A 16,214-nucleotide genomic window follows, 5' to 3' on the forward strand; every position below is an offset into this window, starting at 1 on the left:
ATCAAAGTTCCTTTCCTTTCTGTAAAATTGAAATTTGGAGCACCCCTGCTTATCCCCAAGCCAAGACAGAACATGAACTTTGGTCTGAAATCCTCCTTTGGGGTGATAAGACGTACCTTACAGTGTGCTCTAAGAACTGGTGACTTTGAGAGGGAGCTGCAGGTAATGTTCATGATTTTCATCGATCTGCTCCTGATCCCCACCCCCACAACCTTTCTTGAGCGAGAGATAATTACAGCGCTGAAAGATACTTCAGCCACTCCTTCGATAGCTCAGTTGGTAGAGCGGAGGACTGTAGCATAAAGTCAGACATCCTTAGGTCGCTGGTTCAAATCCGGCTCGAAGGATTTTTTGCTTCGATTTCCATATCTTTCACTTTTATTCAAACAATACCTTCCATTGATTATGATCGAGACTTTGCAGTCCCTGGGTTTCAGGGATTCCTTGCATCCATCAAACAGCTCGAGTGCAAAAGTGGGGATGTAGCTCAGTGGTAGAGCGCATGCTTCGCATGTATGAGGTCCCGGGTTCAATCCCCGGCATCTCCAGGAGCCTCTGTTCCTTATCTTGGCTTTTTTCCAGAAGGCTAGCCTGCCATCATGCAGAAAGAAGAAGTTTGTCATGCAGTTGGGGTGAGAGCCCCACTTAAATAGTCAGACATTTGCTTTGGAAAAATCTTTGAACTAGGCATAGTTTGCGCATTTCAAGAAAATCGGAGAATTTTGCATTCCAAAAGAAGGAAATAAATGCCCTCTCTGAGGATCGAACTCAGGACCTTCAGATTATGAGACTGACGCGCTGCCTACTGCGCTAAGAAGGCTGTATATAGGCATCTGTACATAAGACCATGAAGATCATCCAGGTACAAGGCTGAAGGATTTTCCTGACTGACATTGTATACTGCAGAGTCGAATGGGGTGATGTGGCCGTCGGTTCAATGCAGGGTTTCCAATCATACAGTCAAACCTTGCAGAAGTGGGGATGTAGCTCAGTGGTAGAGCGCATGCTTTGCATGTATGAGGCCCCGGGTTCAATCCCCGGCATCTCCAGACTTTTGCCATGCTTACCTTGGATTTTGGGCCGAAAGCTAGGCTGGCATCATGATGAAGGAAGAGATATGTCCTCCAACCGGGATGAGGACCCCGCTTAATCTGTCAGACGTTTGCCTTGAAAAATCCCATGAAATGGGGCTATCTCATTTTTGATGATTATAGATCAAAAGAATCCTACTTGTTGAAGACATCAAAGTGATGATTCATCTTGACAACCATAATGCTTTGATGATAGAAATCTGTCGCATCTCTCTTGATCATTGGTAAGGGTTCTTCTTCTAAACCAGAGACTCTTTACAGTAGCTTTTAGAAAAACGGAATATTTTGTTTATCTCAATCACCTTCAATCTACAGATTTTTCCGTTCTCTTTCCTTTTGAAAATGCATCCAAAATGCACGTTCTTGATGCTGGGTGCGTAGTAATGACTCCCATAACTTTCTGTCATTTCTTTCATGGTTCCGCGCAGCCATCCATTTGCCACCAATGCTGCCCAAGGTCTTTGTATCAAAGTTCCTTTCCTTTCTGTAAAATTGAAATTTGGAGCACCCCTGCTTATCCCCAAGCCAAGACAGAACATGAACTTTGGTCTGAAATCCTCCTTTGGGGTGATAAGACGTACCTTACAGTGTGCTCTAAGAACTGGTGACTTTGAGAGGGAGCTGCAGGTAATGTTCATGATTTTCATCGATCTGCTCCTGATCCCCACCCCCACAACCTTTCTTGAGCGAGAGATAATTACAGCGCTGAAAGATACTTCAGCCACTCCTTCGATAGCTCAGTTGGTAGAGCGGAGGACTGTAGCATAAAGTCAGACATCCTTAGGTCGCTGGTTCAAATCCGGCTCGAAGGATTTTTTGCTTCGATTTCCATATCTTTCACTTTTATTCAAACAATACCTTCCATTGATTATGATCGAGACTTTGCAGTCCCTGGGTTTCAGGGATTCCTTGCATCCATCAAACAGCTCGAGTGCAAAAGTGGGGATGTAGCTCAGTGGTAGAGCGCATGCTTCGCATGTATGAGGTCCCGGGTTCAATCCCCGGCATCTCCAGGAGCCTCTGTTCCTTATCTTGGCTTTTTTCCAGAAGGCTAGCCTGCCATCATGCAGAAAGAAGAAGTTTGTCATGCAGTTGGGGTGAGAGCCCCACTTAAATAGTCAGACATTTGCTTTGGAAAAATCTTTGAACTAGGCATAGTTTGCGCATTTCAAGAAAATCGGAGAATTTTGCATTCCAAAAGAAGGAAATAAATGCCCTCTCTGAGGATCGAACTCAGGACCTTCAGATTATGAGACTGACGCGCTGCCTACTGCGCTAAGAAGGCTGTATATAGGCATCTGTACATAAGACCATGAAGATCATCCAGGTACAAGGCTGAAGGATTTTCCTGACTGACATTGTATACTGCAGAGTCGAATGGGGTGATGTGGCCGTCGGTTCAATGCAGGGTTTCCAATCATACAGTCAAACCTTGCAGAAGTGGGGATGTAGCTCAGTGGTAGAGCGCATGCTTTGCATGTATGAGGCCCCGGGTTCAATCCCCGGCATCTCCAGACTTTTGCCATGCTTACCTTGGATTTTGGGCCGAAAGCTAGGCTGGCATCATGATGAAGGAAGAGATATGTCCTCCAACCGGGATGAGGACCCCGCTTAATCTGTCAGACGTTTGCCTTGAAAAATCCCATGAAATGGGGCTATCTCATTTTTGATGATTATAGATCAAAAGAATCCTACTTGTTGAAGACATCAAAGTGATGATTCATCTTGACAACCATAATGCTTTGATGATAGAAATCTGTCGCATCTCTCTTGATCATTGGTAAGGGTTCTTCTTCTAAACCAGAGACTCTTTACAGTAGCTTTTAGAAAAACGGAATATTTTGTTTATCTCAATCACCTTCAATCTACAGATTTTTCCGTTCTCTTTCCTTTTGAAAATGCATCCAAAATGCACGTTCTTGATGCTGGGTGCGTAGTAATGACTCCCATAACTTTCTGTCATTTCTTTCATGGTTCCGCGCAGCCATCCATTTGCCACCAATGCTGCCCAAGGTCTTTGTATCAAAGTTCCTTTCCTTTCTGTAAAATTGAAATTTGGAGCACCCCTGCTTATCCCCAAGCCAAGACAGAACATGAACTTTGGTCTGAAATCCTCCTTTGGGGTGATAAGACGTACCTTACAGTGTGCTCTAAGAACTGGTGACTTTGAGAGGGAGCTGCAGGTAATGTTCATGATTTTCATCGATCTGCTCCTGATCCCCACCCCCACAACCTTTCTTGAGCGAGAGATAATTACAGCGCTGAAAGATACTTCAGCCACTCCTTCGATAGCTCAGTTGGTAGAGCGGAGGACTGTAGCATAAAGTCAGACATCCTTAGGTCGCTGGTTCAAATCCGGCTCGAAGGATTTTTTGCTTCGATTTCCATATCTTTCACTTTTATTCAAACAATACCTTCCATTGATTATGATCGAGACTTTGCAGTCCCTGGGTTTCAGGGATTCCTTGCATCCATCAAACAGCTCGAGGGCAAAAGTGGGGATGTAGCTCAGTGGTAGAGCGCATGCTTCGCATGTATGAGGTCCCGGGTTCAATCCCCGGCATCTCCAGGAGCCTCTGTTCCTTATCTTGGCTTTTTTCCAGAAGGCTAGCCTGCCATCATGCAGAAAGAAGAAGTTTGTCATGCAGTTGGGGTGAGAGCCCCACTTAAATAGTCAGACATTTGCTTTGGAAAAATCTTTGAACTAGGCATAGTTTGCGCATTTCAAGAAAATCGGAGAATTTTGCATTCCAAAAGAAGGAAATAAATGCCCTCTCTGAGGATCGAACTCAGGACCTTCAGATTATGAGACTGACGCGCTGCCTACTGCGCTAAGAAGGCTGTATATAGGCATCTGTACATAAGACCATGAAGATCATCCAGGTACAAGGCTGAAGGATTTTCCTGACTGACATTGTATACTGCAGAGTCGAATGGGGTGATGTGGCCGTCGGTTCAATGCAGGGTTTCCAATCATACAGTCAAACCTTGCAGAAGTGGGGATGTAGCTCAGTGGTAGAGCGCATGCTTTGCATGTATGAGGCCCCGGGTTCAATCCCCGGCATCTCCAGACTTTTGCCATGCTTACCTTGGATTTTGGGCCGAAAGCTAGGCTGGCATCATGATGAAGGAAGAGATATGTCCTCCAACCGGGATGAGGACCCCGCTTAATCTGTCAGACGTTTGCCTTGAAAAATCCCATGAAATGGGGCTATCTCATTTTTGATGATTATAGATCAAAAGAATCCTACTTGTTGAAGACATCAAAGTGATGATTCATCTTGACAACCATAATGCTTTGATGATAGAAATCTGTCGCATCTCTCTTGATCATTGGTAAGGGTTCTTCTTCTAAACCAGAGACTCTTTACAGTAGCTTTTAGAAAAACGGAATATTTTGTTTATCTCAATCACCTTCAATCTACAGATTTTTCCGTTCTCTTTCCTTTTGAAAATGCATCCAAAATGCACGTTCTTGATGCTGGGTGCGTAGTAATGACTCCCATAACTTTCTGTCATTTCTTTCATGGTTCCGCGCAGCCATCCATTTGCCACCAATGCTGCCCAAGGTCTTTGTATCAAAGTTCCTTTCCTTTCTGTAAAATTGAAATTTGGAGCACCCCTGCTTATCCCCAAGCCAAGACAGAACATGAACTTTGGTCTGAAATCCTCCTTTGGGGTGATAAGACGTACCTTACAGTGTGCTCTAAGAACTGGTGACTTTGAGAGGGAGCTGCAGGTAATGTTCATGATTTTCATCGATCTGCTCCTGATCCCCACCCCCACAACCTTTCTTGAGCGAGAGATAATTACAGCGCTGAAAGATACTTCAGCCACTCCTTCGATAGCTCAGTTGGTAGAGCGGAGGACTGTAGCATAAAGTCAGACATCCTTAGGTCGCTGGTTCAAATCCGGCTCGAAGGATTTTTTGCTTCGATTTCCATATCTTTCACTTTTATTCAAACAATACCTTCCATTGATTATGATCGAGACTTTGCAGTCCCTGGGTTTCAGGGATTCCTTGCATCCATCAAACAGCTCGAGGGCAAAAGTGGGGATGTAGCTCAGTGGTAGAGCGCATGCTTCGCATGTATGAGGTCCCGGGTTCAATCCCCGGCATCTCCAGGAGCCTCTGTTCCTTATCTTGGCTTTTTTCCAGAAGGCTAGCCTGCCATCATGCAGAAAGAAGAAGTTTGTCATGCAGTTGGGGTGAGAGCCCCACTTAAATAGTCAGACATTTGCTTTGGAAAAATCTTTGAACTAGGCATAGTTTGCGCATTTCAAGAAAATCGGAGAATTTTGCATTCCAAAAGAAGGAAATAAATGCCCTCTCTGAGGATCGAACTCAGGACCTTCAGATTATGAGACTGACGCGCTGCCTACTGCGCTAAGAAGACTGTATATAGGCATCTGTACATAAGACCATGAAGATCATCCAGGTACAAGGCTGAAGGATTTTCCTGACTGACATTGTATACTGCAGAGTCGAATGGGGTGATGTGGCCGTCGGTTCAATGCAGGGTTTCCAATCATACAGTCAAACCTTGCAGAAGTGGGGATGTAGCTCAGTGGTAGAGCGCATGCTTTGCATGTATGAGGCCCCGGGTTCAATCCCCGGCATCTCCAGACTTTTGCCATGCTTACCTTGGATTTTGGGCCGAAAGCTAGGCTGGCATCATGATGAAGGAAGAGATATGTCCTCCAACCGGGATGAGGACCCCGCTTAATCTGTCAGACGTTTGCCTTGAAAAATCCCATGAAATGGGGCTATCTCATTTTTGATGATTATAGATCAAAAGAATCCTACTTGTTGAAGACATCAAAGTGATGATTCATCTTGACAACCATAATGCTTTGATGATAGAAATCTGTCGCATCTCTCTTGATCATTGGTAAGGGTTCTTCTTCTAAACCAGAGACTCTTTACAGTAGCTTTTAGAAAAACGGAATATTTTGTTTATCTCAATCACCTTCAATCTACAGATTTTTCCGTTCTCTTTCCTTTTGAAAATGCATCCAAAATGCACGTTCTTGATGCTGGGTGCGTAGTAATGACTCCCATAACTTTCTGTCATTTCTTTCATGGTTCCGCGCAGCCATCCATTTGCCACCAATGCTGCCCAAGGTCTTTGTATCAAAGTTCCTTTCCTTTCTGTAAAATTGAAATTTGGAGCACCCCTGCTTATCCCCAAGCCAAGACAGAACATGAACTTTGGTCTGAAATCCTCCTTTGGGGTGATAAGACGTACCTTACAGTGTGCTCTAAGAACTGGTGACTTTGAGAGGGAGCTGCAGGTAATGTTCATGATTTTCATCGATCTGCTCCTGATCCCCACCCCCACAACCTTTCTTGAGCGAGAGATAATTACAGCGCTGAAAGATACTTCAGCCACTCCTTCGATAGCTCAGTTGGTAGAGCGGAGGACTGTAGCATAAAGTCAGACATCCTTAGGTCGCTGGTTCAAATCCGGCTCGAAGGATTTTTTGCTTCGATTTCCATATATTTCACTTTTATTCAAACAATACCTTCCATTGATTATGATCGAGACTTTGCAGTCCCTGGGTTTCAGGGATTCCTTGCATCCATCAAACAGCTCGAGGGCAAAAGTGGGGATGTAGCTCAGTGGTAGAGCGCATGCTTCGCATGTATGAGGTCCCGGGTTCAATCCCCGGCATCTCCAGGAGCCTCTGTTCCTTATCTTGGCTTTTTTCCAGAAGGCTAGCCTGCCATCATGCAGAAAGAAGAAGTTTGTCATGCAGTTGGGGTGAGAGCCCCACTTAAATAGTCAGACATTTGCTTTGGAAAAATCTTTGAACTAGGCATAGTTTGCGCATTTCAAGAAAATCGGAGAATTTTGCATTCCAAAAGAAGGAAATAAATGCCCTCTCTGAGGATCGAACTCAGGACCTTCAGATTATGAGACTGACGCGCTGCCTACTGCGCTAAGAAGACTGTATATAGGCATCTGTACATAAGACCATGAAGATCATCCAGGTACAAGGCTGAAGGATTTTCCTGACTGACATTGTATACTGCAGAGTCGAATGGGGTGATGTGGCCGTCGGTTCAATGCAGGGTTTCCAATCATACAGTCAAACCTTGCAGAAGTGGGGATGTAGCTCAGTGGTAGAGCGCATGCTTTGCATGTATGAGGCCCCGGGTTCAATCCCCGGCATCTCCAGACTTTTGCCATGCTTACCTTGGATTTTGGGCCGAAAGCTAGGCTGGCATCATGATGAAGGAAGAGATATGTCCTCCAACCGGGATGAGGACCCCGCTTAATCTGTCAGACGTTTGCCTTGAAAAATCCCATGAAATGGGGCTATCTCATTTTTGATGATTATAGATCAAAAGAATCCTACTTGTTGAAGACATCAAAGTGATGATTCATCTTGACAACCATAATGCTTTGATGATAGAAATCTGTCGCATCTCTCTTGATCATTGGTAAGGGTTCTTCTTCTAAACCAGAGACTCTTTACAGTAGCTTTTAGAAAAACGGAATATTTTGTTTATCTCAATCACCTTCAATCTACAGATTTTTCCGTTCTCTTTCCTTTTGAAAATGCATCCAAAATGCACGTTCTTGATGCTGGGTGCGTAGTAATGACTCCCATAACTTTCTGTCATTTCTTTCATGGTTCCGCGCAGCCATCCATTTGCCACCAATGCTGCCCAAGGTCTTTGTATCAAAGTTCCTTTCCTTTCTGTAAAATTGAAATTTGGAGCACCCCTGCTTATCCCCAAGCCAAGACAGAACATGAACTTTGGTCTGAAATCCTCCTTTGGGGTGATAAGACGTACCTTACAGTGTGCTCTAAGAACTGGTGACTTTGAGAGGGAGCTGCAGGTAATGTTCATGATTTTCATCGATCTGCTCCTGATCCCCACCCCCACAACCTTTCTTGAGCGAGAGATAATTACAGCGCTGAAAGATACTTCAGCCACTCCTTCGATAGCTCAGTTGGTAGAGCGGAGGACTGTAGCATAAAGTCAGACATCCTTAGGTCGCTGGTTCAAATCCGGCTCGAAGGATTTTTTGCTTCGATTTCCATATATTTCACTTTTATTCAAACAATACCTTCCATTGATTATGATCGAGACTTTGCAGTCCCTGGGTTTCAGGGATTCCTTGCATCCATCAAACAGCTCGAGGGCAAAAGTGGGGATGTAGCTCAGTGGTAGAGCGCATGCTTCGCATGTATGAGGTCCCGGGTTCAATCCCCGGCATCTCCAGGAGCCTCTGTTCCTTATCTTGGCTTTTTTCCAGAAGGCTAGCCTGCCATCATGCAGAAAGAAGAAGTTTGTCATGCAGTTGGGGTGAGAGCCCCACTTAAATAGTCAGACATTTGCTTTGGAAAAATCTTTGAACTAGGCATAGTTTGCGCATTTCAAGAAAATCGGAGAATTTTGCATTCCAAAAGAAGGAAATAAATGCCCTCTCTGAGGATCGAACTCAGGACCTTCAGATTATGAGACTGACGCGCTGCCTACTGCGCTAAGAAGACTGTATATAGGCATCTGTACATAAGACCATGAAGATCATCCAGGTACAAGGCTGAAGGATTTTCCTGACTGACATTGTATACTGCAGAGTCGAATGGGGTGATGTGGCCGTCGGTTCAATGCAGGGTTTCCAATCATACAGTCAAACCTTGCAGAAGTGGGGATGTAGCTCAGTGGTAGAGCGCATGCTTTGCATGTATGAGGCCCCGGGTTCAATCCCCGGCATCTCCAGACTTTTGCCATGCTTACCTTGGATTTTGGGCCGAAAGCTAGGCTGGCATCATGATGAAGGAAGAGATATGTCCTCCAACCGGGATGAGGACCCCGCTTAATCTGTCAGACGTTTGCCTTGAAAAATCCCATGAAATGGGGCTATCTCATTTTTGATGATTATAGATCAAAAGAATCCTACTTGTTGAAGACATCAAAGTGATGATTCATCTTGACAACCATAATGCTTTGATGATAGAAATCTGTCGCATCTCTCTTGATCATTGGTAAGGGTTCTTCTTCTAAACCAGAGACTCTTTACAGTAGCTTTTAGAAAAACGGAATATTTTGTTTATCTCAATCACCTTCAATCTACAGATTTTTCCGTTCTCTTTCCTTTTGAAAATGCATCCAAAATGCACGTTCTTGATGCTGGGTGCGTAGTAATGACTCCCATAACTTTCTGTCATTTCTTTCATGGTTCCGCGCAGCCATCCATTTGCCACCAATGCTGCCCAAGGTCTTTGTATCAAAGTTCCTTTCCTTTCTGTAAAATTGAAATTTGGAGCACCCCTGCTTATCCCCAAGCCAAGACAGAACATGAACTTTGGTCTGAAATCCTCCTTTGGGGTGATAAGACGTACCTTACAGTGTGCTCTAAGAACTGGTGACTTTGAGAGGGAGCTGCAGGTAATGTTCATGATTTTCATCGATCTGCTCCTGATCCCCACCCCCACAACCTTTCTTGAGCGAGAGATAATTACAGCGCTGAAAGATACTTCAGCCACTCCTTCGATAGCTCAGTTGGTAGAGCGGAGGACTGTAGCATAAAGTCAGACATCCTTAGGTCGCTGGTTCAAATCCGGCTCGAAGGATTTTTTGCTTCGATTTCCATATATTTCACTTTTATTCAAACAATACCTTCCATTGATTATGATCGAGACTTTGCAGTCCCTGGGTTTCAGGGATTCCTTGCATCCATCAAACAGCTCGAGGGCAAAAGTGGGGATGTAGCTCAGTGGTAGAGCGCATGCTTCGCATGTATGAGGTCCCGGGTTCAATCCCCGGCATCTCCAGGAGCCTCTGTTCCTTATCTTGGCTTTTTTCCAGAAGGCTAGCCTGCCATCATGCAGAAAGAAGAAGTTTGTCATGCAGTTGGGGTGAGAGCCCCACTTAAATAGTCAGACATTTGCTTTGGAAAAATCTTTGAACTAGGCATAGTTTGCGCATTTCAAGAAAATCGGAGAATTTTGCATTCCAAAAGAAGGAAATAAATGCCCTCTCTGAGGATCGAACTCAGGACCTTCAGATTATGAGACTGACGCGCTGCCTACTGCGCTAAGAAGACTGTATATAGGCATCTGTACATAAGACCATGAAGATCATCCAGGTACAAGGCTGAAGGATTTTCCTGACTGACATTGTATACTGCAGAGTCGAATGGGGTGATGTGGCCGTCGGTTCAATGCAGGGTTTCCAATCATACAGTCAAACCTTGCAGAAGTGGGGATGTAGCTCAGTGGTAGAGCGCATGCTTTGCATGTATGAGGCCCCGGGTTCAATCCCCGGCATCTCCAGACTTTTGCCATGCTTACCTTGGATTTTGGGCCGAAAGCTAGGCTGGCATCATGATGAAGGAAGAGATATGTCCTCCAACCGGGATGAGGACCCCGCTTAATCTGTCAGACGTTTGCCTTGAAAAATCCCATGAAATGGGGCTATCTCATTTTTGATGATTATAGATCAAAAGAATCCTACTTGTTGAAGACATCAAAGTGATGATTCATCTTGACAACCATAATGCTTTGATGATAGAAATCTGTCGCATCTCTCTTGATCATTGGTAAGGGTTCTTCTTCTAAACCAGAGACTCTTTACAGTAGCTTTTAGAAAAACGGAATATTTTGTTTATCTCAATCACCTTCAATCTACAGATTTTTCCGTTCTCTTTCCTTTTGAAAATGCATCCAAAATGCACGTTCTTGATGCTGGGTGCGTAGTAATGACTCCCATAACTTTCTGTCATTTCTTTCATGGTTCCGCGCAGCCATCCATTTGCCACCAATGCTGCCCAAGGTCTTTGTATCAAAGTTCCTTTCCTTTCTGTAAAATTGAAATTTGGAGCACCCCTGCTTATCCCCAAGCCAAGACAGAACATGAACTTTGGTCTGAAATCCTCCTTTGGGGTGATAAGACGTACCTTACAGTGTGCTCTAAGAACTGGTGACTTTGAGAGGGAGCTGCAGGTAATGTTCATGATTTTCATCGATCTGCTCCTGATCCCCACCCCCACAACCTTTCTTGAGCGAGAGATAATTACAGCGCTGAAAGATACTTCAGCCACTCCTTCGATAGCTCAGTTGGTAGAGCGGAGGACTGTAGCATAAAGTCAGACATCCTTAGGTCGCTGGTTCAAATCCGGCTCGAAGGATTTTTTGCTTCGATTTCCATATATTTCACTTTTATTCAAACAATACCTTCCATTGATTATGATCGAGACTTTGCAGTCCCTGGGTTTCAGGGATTCCTTGCATCCATCAAACAGCTCGAGGGCAAAAGTGGGGATGTAGCTCAGTGGTAGAGCGCATGCTTCGCATGTATGAGGTCCCGGGTTCAATCCCCGGCATCTCCAGGAGCCTCTGTTCCTTATCTTGGCTTTTTTCCAGAAGGCTAGCCTGCCATCATGCAGAAAGAAGAAGTTTGTCATGCAGTTGGGGTGAGAGCCCCACTTAAATAGTCAGACATTTGCTTTGGAAAAATCTTTGAACTAGGCATAGTTTGCGCATTTCAAGAAAATCGGAGAATTTTGCATTCCAAAAGAAGGAAATAAATGCCCTCTCTGAGGATCGAACTCAGGACCTTCAGATTATGAGACTGACGCGCTGCCTACTGCGCTAAGAAGACTGTATATAGGCATCTGTACATAAGACCATGAAGATCATCCAGGTACAAGGCTGAAGGATTTTCCTGACTGACATTGTATACTGCAGAGTCGAATGGGGTGATGTGGCCGTCGGTTCAATGCAGGGTTTCCAATCATACAGTCAAACCTTGCAGAAGTGGGGATGTAGCTCAGTGGTAGAGCGCATGCTTTGCATGTATGAGGCCCCGGGTTCAATCCCCGGCATCTCCAGACTTTTGCCATGCTTACCTTGGATTTTGGGCCGAAAGCTAGGCTGGCATCATGATGAAGGAAGAGATATGTCCTCCAACCGGGATGAGGACCCCGCTTAATCTGTCAGACGTTTGCCTTGAAAAATCCCATGAAATGGGGCTATCTCATTTTTGATGATTATAGATCAAAAGAATCCTACTTGTTGAAGACATCAAAGTGATGATTCATCTTGACAACCATAATGCTTTGATGATAGAAATCTGTCGCATCTCTCTTGATCATTGGTAAGGGTTCTTCTTCTAAACCAGAGACTCTTTACAGTAGCTTTTAGAAAAACGGAATATTTTGTTTATCTCAATCACCTTCAATCTACAGATTTTTCCGTTCTCTTTCCTTTTGAAAATGCATCCAAAATGCACGTTCTTGATGCTGGGTGCGTAGTAATGACTCCCATAACTTTCTGTCATTTCTTTCATGGTTCCGCGCAGCCATCCATTTGCCACCAATGCTGCCCAAGGTCTTTGTATCAAAGTTCCTTTCCTTTCTGTAAAATTGAAATTTGGAGCACCCCTGCTTATCCCCAAGCCAAGACAGAACATGAACTTTGGTCTGAAATCCTCCTTTGGGGTGATAAGACGTACCTTACAGTGTGCTCTAAGAACTGGTGACTTTGAGAGGGAGCTGCAGGTAATGTTCATGATTTTCATCGATCTGCTCCTGATCCCCACCCCCACAACCTTTCTTGAGCGAGAGATAATTACAGCGCTGAAAGATACTTCAGCCACTCCTTCGATAGCTCAGTTGGTAGAGCGGAGGACTGTAGCATAAAGTCAGACATCCTTAGGTCGCTGGTTCAAATCCGGCTCGAAGGATTTTTTGCTTCGATTTCCATATATTTCACTTTTATTCAAACAATACCTTCCATTGATTATGATCGAGACTTTGCAGTCCCTGGGTTTCAGGGATTCCTTGCATCCATCAAACAGCTCGAGGGCAAAAGTGGGGATGTAGCTCAGTGGTAGAGCGCATGCTTCGCATGTATGAGGTCCCGGGTTCAATCCCCGGCATCTCCAGGAGCCTCTGTTCCTTATCTTGGCTTTTTTCCAGAAGGCTAGCCTGCCATCATGCAGAAAGAAGAAGTTTGTCATGCAGTTGGGGTGAGAGCCCCACTTAAATAGTCAGACATTTGCTTTGGAAAAATCTTTGAACTAGGCATAGTTTGCGCATTTCAAGAAAATCGGAGAATTTTGCATTCCAAAAGAAGGAAATAAATGCCCTCTCTGAGGATCGAACTCAGGACCTTCAGATTATGAGACTGACGCGCTGCCTACTGCGCTAAGAAGACTGTATATAGGCATCTGTACATAAGACCATGAAGATCATCCAGGTACAAGGCTGAAGGATTTTCCTGACTGACATTGTATACTGCAGAGTCGAATGGGGTGATGTGGCCGTCGGTTCAATGCAGGGTTTCCAATCATACAGTCAAACCTTGCAGAAGTGGGGATGTAGCTCAGTGGTAGAGCGCATGCTTTGCATGTATGAGGCCCCGGGTTCAATCCCCGGCATCTCCAGACTTTTGCCATGCTTACCTTGGATTTTGGGCCGAAAGCTAGGCTGGCATCATGATGAAGGAAGAGATATGTCCTCCAACCGGGATGAGGACCCCGCTTAATCTGTCAGACGTTTGCCTTGAAAAATCCCATGAAATGGGGCTATCTCATTTTTGATGATTATAGATCAAAAGAATCCTACTTGTTGAAGACATCAAAGTGATGATTCATCTTGACAACCATAATGCTTTGATGATAGAAATCTGTCGCATCTCTCTTGATCATTGGTAAGGGTTCTTCTTCTAAACCAGAGACTCTTTACAGTAGCTTTTAGAAAAACGGAATATTTTGTTTATCTCAATCACCTTCAATCTACAGATTTTTCCGTTCTCTTTCCTTTTGAAAATGCATCCAAAATGCACGTTCTTGATGCTGGGTGCGTAGTAATGACTCCCATAACTTTCTGTCATTTCTTTCATGGTTCCGCGCAGCCATCCATTTGCCACCAATGCTGCCCAAGGTCTTTGTATCAAAGTTCCTTTCCTTTCTGTAAAATTGAAATTTGGAGCACCCCTGCTTATCCCCAAGCCAAGACAGAACATGAACTTTGGTCTGAAATCCTCCTTTGGGGTGATAAGACGTACCTTACAGTGTGCTCTAAGAACTGGTGACTTTGAGAGGGAGCTGCAGGTAATGTTCATGATTTTCATCGATCTGCTCCTGATCCCCACCCCCACAACCTTTCTTGAGCGAGAGATAATTACAGCGCTGAAAGATACTTCAGCCACTCCTTCGATAGCTCAGTTGGTAGAGCGGAGGACTGTAGCATAAAGTCAGACATCCTTAGGTCGCTGGTTCAAATCCGGCTCGAAGGATTTTTTGCTTCGATTTCCATATATTTCACTTTTATTCAAACAATACCTTCCATTGATTATGATCGAGACTTTGCAGTCCCTGGGTTTCAGGGATTCCTTGCATCCATCAAACAGCTCGAGGGCAAAAGTGGGGATGTAGCTCAGTGGTAGAGCGCATGCTTCGCATGTATGAGGTCCCGGGTTCAATCCCCGGCATCTCCAGGAGCCTCTGTTCCTTATCTTGGCTTTTTTCCAGAAGGCTAGCCTGCCATCATGCAGAAAGAAGAAGTTTGTCATGCAGTTGGGGTGAGAGCCCCACTTAAATAGTCAGACATTTGCTTTGGAAAAATCTTTGAACTAGGCATAGTTTGCGCATTTCAAGAAAATCGGAGAATTTTGCATTCCAAAAGAAGGAAATAAATGCCCTCTCTGAGGATCGAACTCAGGACCTTCAGATTATGAGACTGACGCGCTGCCTACTGCGCTAAGAAGACTGTATATAGGCATCTGTACATAAGACCATGAAGATCATCCAGGTACAAGGCTGAAGGATTTTCCTGACTGACATTGTATACTGCAGAGTCGAATGGGGTGATGTGGCCGTCGGTTCAATGCAGGGTTTCCAATCATACAGTCAAACCTTGCAGAAGTGGGGATGTAGCTCAGTGGTAGAGCGCATGCTTTGCATGTATGAGGCCCCGGGTTCAATCCCCGGCATCTCCAGACTTTTGCCATGCTTACCTTGGATTTTGGGCCGAAAGCTAGGCTGGCATCATGATGAAGGAAGAGATATGTCCTCCAACCGGGATGAGGACCCCGCTTAATCTGTCAGACGTTTGCCTTGAAAAATCCCATGAAATGGGGCTATCTCATTTTTGATGATTATAGATCAAAAGAATCCTACTTGTTGAAGACATCAAAGTGATGATTCATCTTGACAACCATAATGCTTTGATGATAGAAATCTGTCGCATCTCTCTTGATCATTGGTAAGGGTTCTTCTTCTAAACCAGAGACTCTTTACAGTAGCTTTTAGAAAAACGGAATATTTTGTTTATCTCAATCACCTTCAATCTACAGATTTTTCCGTTCTCTTTCCTTTTGAAAATGCATCCAAAATGCACGTTCTTGATGCTGGGTGCGTAGTAATGACTCCCATAACTTTCTGTCATTTCTTTCATGGTTCCGCGCAGCCATCCATTTGCCACCAATGCTGCCCAAGGTCTTTGTATCAAAGTTCCTTTCCTTTCTGTAAAATTGAAATTTGGAGCACCCCTGCTTATCCCCAAGCCAAGACAGAACATGAACTTTGGTCTGAAATCCTCCTTTGGGGTGATAAGACGTACCTTACAGTGTGCTCTAAGAACTGGTGACTTTGAGAGGGAGCTGCAGGTAATGTTCATGATTTTCATCGATCTGCTCCTGATCCCCACCCCCACAACCTTTCTTGAGCGAGAGATAATTACAGCGCTGAAAGATACTTCAGCCACTCCTTCGATAGCTCAGTTGGTAGAGCGGAGGACTGTAGCATAAAGTCAGACATCCTTAGGTCGCTGGTTCAAATCCGGCTCGAAGGATTTTTTGCTTCGATTTCCATATCTTTCACTTTTATTCAAACAATACCTTCCATTGATTATGATCGAGACTTTGCAGTCCCTGGGTTTCAGGGATTCCTTGCATCCATCAAACAGCTCGAGTGCAAAAGTGGGGATGTAGCTCAGTGGTAGAGCGCATGCTTCGCATGTATGAGGTCCCGGGTTCAATCCCCGGCATCTCCAGGAGCCTCTGTTCCTTATCTTGGCTTTTTTCCAGAAGGCTAGCCTGCCATCATGCAGAAAGAAGAAGTTTGTCATGCAGTTGGGGTGAGAGCCCCACTTAAATAGT

The 16,214-nt window shown here is 44.6% G+C and overlaps 35 non-coding genes across 35 annotated transcripts; 32 read left to right on the forward strand and 3 right to left on the reverse strand.

Moving 5' to 3' along the window:
• Positions 1–261: 261 nt before the first annotated feature.
• On the forward strand, positions 262–347 carry TRNAY-GUA (transfer RNA tyrosine (anticodon GUA)). Its single transcript is given in 2 exon segments — positions 262–298; positions 312–347. It is a non-coding gene; the product is annotated as a tRNA-Tyr (tRNA).
• A 129-nt stretch (positions 348–476) lies between these two features.
• Positions 477–548, forward strand: TRNAA-CGC (transfer RNA alanine (anticodon CGC)). Its single transcript has one exon. It is a non-coding gene; the product is annotated as a tRNA-Ala (tRNA).
• A 199-nt stretch (positions 549–747) lies between these two features.
• On the reverse strand, positions 748–820 carry TRNAM-CAU (transfer RNA methionine (anticodon CAU)). Its single transcript has one exon. It is a non-coding gene; the product is annotated as a tRNA-Met (tRNA).
• A 157-nt stretch (positions 821–977) lies between these two features.
• Positions 978–1,049, forward strand: TRNAA-UGC (transfer RNA alanine (anticodon UGC)). The gene has a single exon. It is a non-coding gene; the product is annotated as a tRNA-Ala (tRNA).
• Positions 1,050–1,817: 768 nt separating this feature from the next.
• Positions 1,818–1,903, forward strand: TRNAY-GUA (transfer RNA tyrosine (anticodon GUA)). Its single transcript is given in 2 exon segments — positions 1,818–1,854; positions 1,868–1,903. It is a non-coding gene; the product is annotated as a tRNA-Tyr (tRNA).
• Positions 1,904–2,032: 129 nt separating this feature from the next.
• Positions 2,033–2,104, forward strand: TRNAA-CGC (transfer RNA alanine (anticodon CGC)). The gene has a single exon. It is a non-coding gene; the product is annotated as a tRNA-Ala (tRNA).
• Positions 2,105–2,303: 199 nt separating this feature from the next.
• On the reverse strand, positions 2,304–2,376 carry TRNAM-CAU (transfer RNA methionine (anticodon CAU)). Its single transcript has one exon. It is a non-coding gene; the product is annotated as a tRNA-Met (tRNA).
• Positions 2,377–2,533: 157 nt separating this feature from the next.
• TRNAA-UGC (transfer RNA alanine (anticodon UGC)) lies at positions 2,534–2,605 on the forward strand. The gene has a single exon. It is a non-coding gene; the product is annotated as a tRNA-Ala (tRNA).
• A 768-nt stretch (positions 2,606–3,373) lies between these two features.
• Positions 3,374–3,459, forward strand: TRNAY-GUA (transfer RNA tyrosine (anticodon GUA)). The gene is given in 2 exon segments: positions 3,374–3,410; positions 3,424–3,459. It is a non-coding gene; the product is annotated as a tRNA-Tyr (tRNA).
• Positions 3,460–3,588: 129 nt separating this feature from the next.
• On the forward strand, positions 3,589–3,660 carry TRNAA-CGC (transfer RNA alanine (anticodon CGC)). Its single transcript has one exon. It is a non-coding gene; the product is annotated as a tRNA-Ala (tRNA).
• Positions 3,661–3,859: 199 nt separating this feature from the next.
• TRNAM-CAU (transfer RNA methionine (anticodon CAU)) lies at positions 3,860–3,932 on the reverse strand. Its single transcript has one exon. It is a non-coding gene; the product is annotated as a tRNA-Met (tRNA).
• A 157-nt stretch (positions 3,933–4,089) lies between these two features.
• TRNAA-UGC (transfer RNA alanine (anticodon UGC)) lies at positions 4,090–4,161 on the forward strand. The gene has a single exon. It is a non-coding gene; the product is annotated as a tRNA-Ala (tRNA).
• A 768-nt stretch (positions 4,162–4,929) lies between these two features.
• TRNAY-GUA (transfer RNA tyrosine (anticodon GUA)) lies at positions 4,930–5,015 on the forward strand. Its single transcript is given in 2 exon segments — positions 4,930–4,966; positions 4,980–5,015. It is a non-coding gene; the product is annotated as a tRNA-Tyr (tRNA).
• A 129-nt stretch (positions 5,016–5,144) lies between these two features.
• TRNAA-CGC (transfer RNA alanine (anticodon CGC)) lies at positions 5,145–5,216 on the forward strand. The gene has a single exon. It is a non-coding gene; the product is annotated as a tRNA-Ala (tRNA).
• A 429-nt stretch (positions 5,217–5,645) lies between these two features.
• On the forward strand, positions 5,646–5,717 carry TRNAA-UGC (transfer RNA alanine (anticodon UGC)). Its single transcript has one exon. It is a non-coding gene; the product is annotated as a tRNA-Ala (tRNA).
• Positions 5,718–6,485: 768 nt separating this feature from the next.
• On the forward strand, positions 6,486–6,571 carry TRNAY-GUA (transfer RNA tyrosine (anticodon GUA)). The gene is given in 2 exon segments: positions 6,486–6,522; positions 6,536–6,571. It is a non-coding gene; the product is annotated as a tRNA-Tyr (tRNA).
• A 129-nt stretch (positions 6,572–6,700) lies between these two features.
• Positions 6,701–6,772, forward strand: TRNAA-CGC (transfer RNA alanine (anticodon CGC)). The gene has a single exon. It is a non-coding gene; the product is annotated as a tRNA-Ala (tRNA).
• Positions 6,773–7,201: 429 nt separating this feature from the next.
• On the forward strand, positions 7,202–7,273 carry TRNAA-UGC (transfer RNA alanine (anticodon UGC)). The gene has a single exon. It is a non-coding gene; the product is annotated as a tRNA-Ala (tRNA).
• Positions 7,274–8,041: 768 nt separating this feature from the next.
• On the forward strand, positions 8,042–8,127 carry TRNAY-GUA (transfer RNA tyrosine (anticodon GUA)). The gene is given in 2 exon segments: positions 8,042–8,078; positions 8,092–8,127. It is a non-coding gene; the product is annotated as a tRNA-Tyr (tRNA).
• Positions 8,128–8,256: 129 nt separating this feature from the next.
• On the forward strand, positions 8,257–8,328 carry TRNAA-CGC (transfer RNA alanine (anticodon CGC)). Its single transcript has one exon. It is a non-coding gene; the product is annotated as a tRNA-Ala (tRNA).
• A 429-nt stretch (positions 8,329–8,757) lies between these two features.
• Positions 8,758–8,829, forward strand: TRNAA-UGC (transfer RNA alanine (anticodon UGC)). The gene has a single exon. It is a non-coding gene; the product is annotated as a tRNA-Ala (tRNA).
• Positions 8,830–9,597: 768 nt separating this feature from the next.
• TRNAY-GUA (transfer RNA tyrosine (anticodon GUA)) lies at positions 9,598–9,683 on the forward strand. Its single transcript is given in 2 exon segments — positions 9,598–9,634; positions 9,648–9,683. It is a non-coding gene; the product is annotated as a tRNA-Tyr (tRNA).
• Positions 9,684–9,812: 129 nt separating this feature from the next.
• TRNAA-CGC (transfer RNA alanine (anticodon CGC)) lies at positions 9,813–9,884 on the forward strand. The gene has a single exon. It is a non-coding gene; the product is annotated as a tRNA-Ala (tRNA).
• Positions 9,885–10,313: 429 nt separating this feature from the next.
• On the forward strand, positions 10,314–10,385 carry TRNAA-UGC (transfer RNA alanine (anticodon UGC)). The gene has a single exon. It is a non-coding gene; the product is annotated as a tRNA-Ala (tRNA).
• Positions 10,386–11,153: 768 nt separating this feature from the next.
• Positions 11,154–11,239, forward strand: TRNAY-GUA (transfer RNA tyrosine (anticodon GUA)). Its single transcript is given in 2 exon segments — positions 11,154–11,190; positions 11,204–11,239. It is a non-coding gene; the product is annotated as a tRNA-Tyr (tRNA).
• Positions 11,240–11,368: 129 nt separating this feature from the next.
• On the forward strand, positions 11,369–11,440 carry TRNAA-CGC (transfer RNA alanine (anticodon CGC)). Its single transcript has one exon. It is a non-coding gene; the product is annotated as a tRNA-Ala (tRNA).
• A 429-nt stretch (positions 11,441–11,869) lies between these two features.
• Positions 11,870–11,941, forward strand: TRNAA-UGC (transfer RNA alanine (anticodon UGC)). The gene has a single exon. It is a non-coding gene; the product is annotated as a tRNA-Ala (tRNA).
• Positions 11,942–12,709: 768 nt separating this feature from the next.
• TRNAY-GUA (transfer RNA tyrosine (anticodon GUA)) lies at positions 12,710–12,795 on the forward strand. Its single transcript is given in 2 exon segments — positions 12,710–12,746; positions 12,760–12,795. It is a non-coding gene; the product is annotated as a tRNA-Tyr (tRNA).
• A 129-nt stretch (positions 12,796–12,924) lies between these two features.
• TRNAA-CGC (transfer RNA alanine (anticodon CGC)) lies at positions 12,925–12,996 on the forward strand. Its single transcript has one exon. It is a non-coding gene; the product is annotated as a tRNA-Ala (tRNA).
• A 429-nt stretch (positions 12,997–13,425) lies between these two features.
• TRNAA-UGC (transfer RNA alanine (anticodon UGC)) lies at positions 13,426–13,497 on the forward strand. The gene has a single exon. It is a non-coding gene; the product is annotated as a tRNA-Ala (tRNA).
• Positions 13,498–14,265: 768 nt separating this feature from the next.
• TRNAY-GUA (transfer RNA tyrosine (anticodon GUA)) lies at positions 14,266–14,351 on the forward strand. The gene is given in 2 exon segments: positions 14,266–14,302; positions 14,316–14,351. It is a non-coding gene; the product is annotated as a tRNA-Tyr (tRNA).
• Positions 14,352–14,480: 129 nt separating this feature from the next.
• On the forward strand, positions 14,481–14,552 carry TRNAA-CGC (transfer RNA alanine (anticodon CGC)). The gene has a single exon. It is a non-coding gene; the product is annotated as a tRNA-Ala (tRNA).
• A 429-nt stretch (positions 14,553–14,981) lies between these two features.
• On the forward strand, positions 14,982–15,053 carry TRNAA-UGC (transfer RNA alanine (anticodon UGC)). Its single transcript has one exon. It is a non-coding gene; the product is annotated as a tRNA-Ala (tRNA).
• Positions 15,054–15,821: 768 nt separating this feature from the next.
• TRNAY-GUA (transfer RNA tyrosine (anticodon GUA)) lies at positions 15,822–15,907 on the forward strand. Its single transcript is given in 2 exon segments — positions 15,822–15,858; positions 15,872–15,907. It is a non-coding gene; the product is annotated as a tRNA-Tyr (tRNA).
• A 129-nt stretch (positions 15,908–16,036) lies between these two features.
• TRNAA-CGC (transfer RNA alanine (anticodon CGC)) lies at positions 16,037–16,108 on the forward strand. The gene has a single exon. It is a non-coding gene; the product is annotated as a tRNA-Ala (tRNA).
• The last annotated feature ends 106 nt before the right edge of the window (positions 16,109–16,214 follow it).

This window comes from Triturus cristatus, unplaced genomic scaffold (genome assembly GCF_964204655.1).
Source record: "Triturus cristatus unplaced genomic scaffold, aTriCri1.1 SCAFFOLD_572, whole genome shotgun sequence".
Lineage (NCBI taxonomy): Eukaryota > Metazoa > Chordata > Amphibia > Caudata > Salamandridae > Triturus > Triturus cristatus.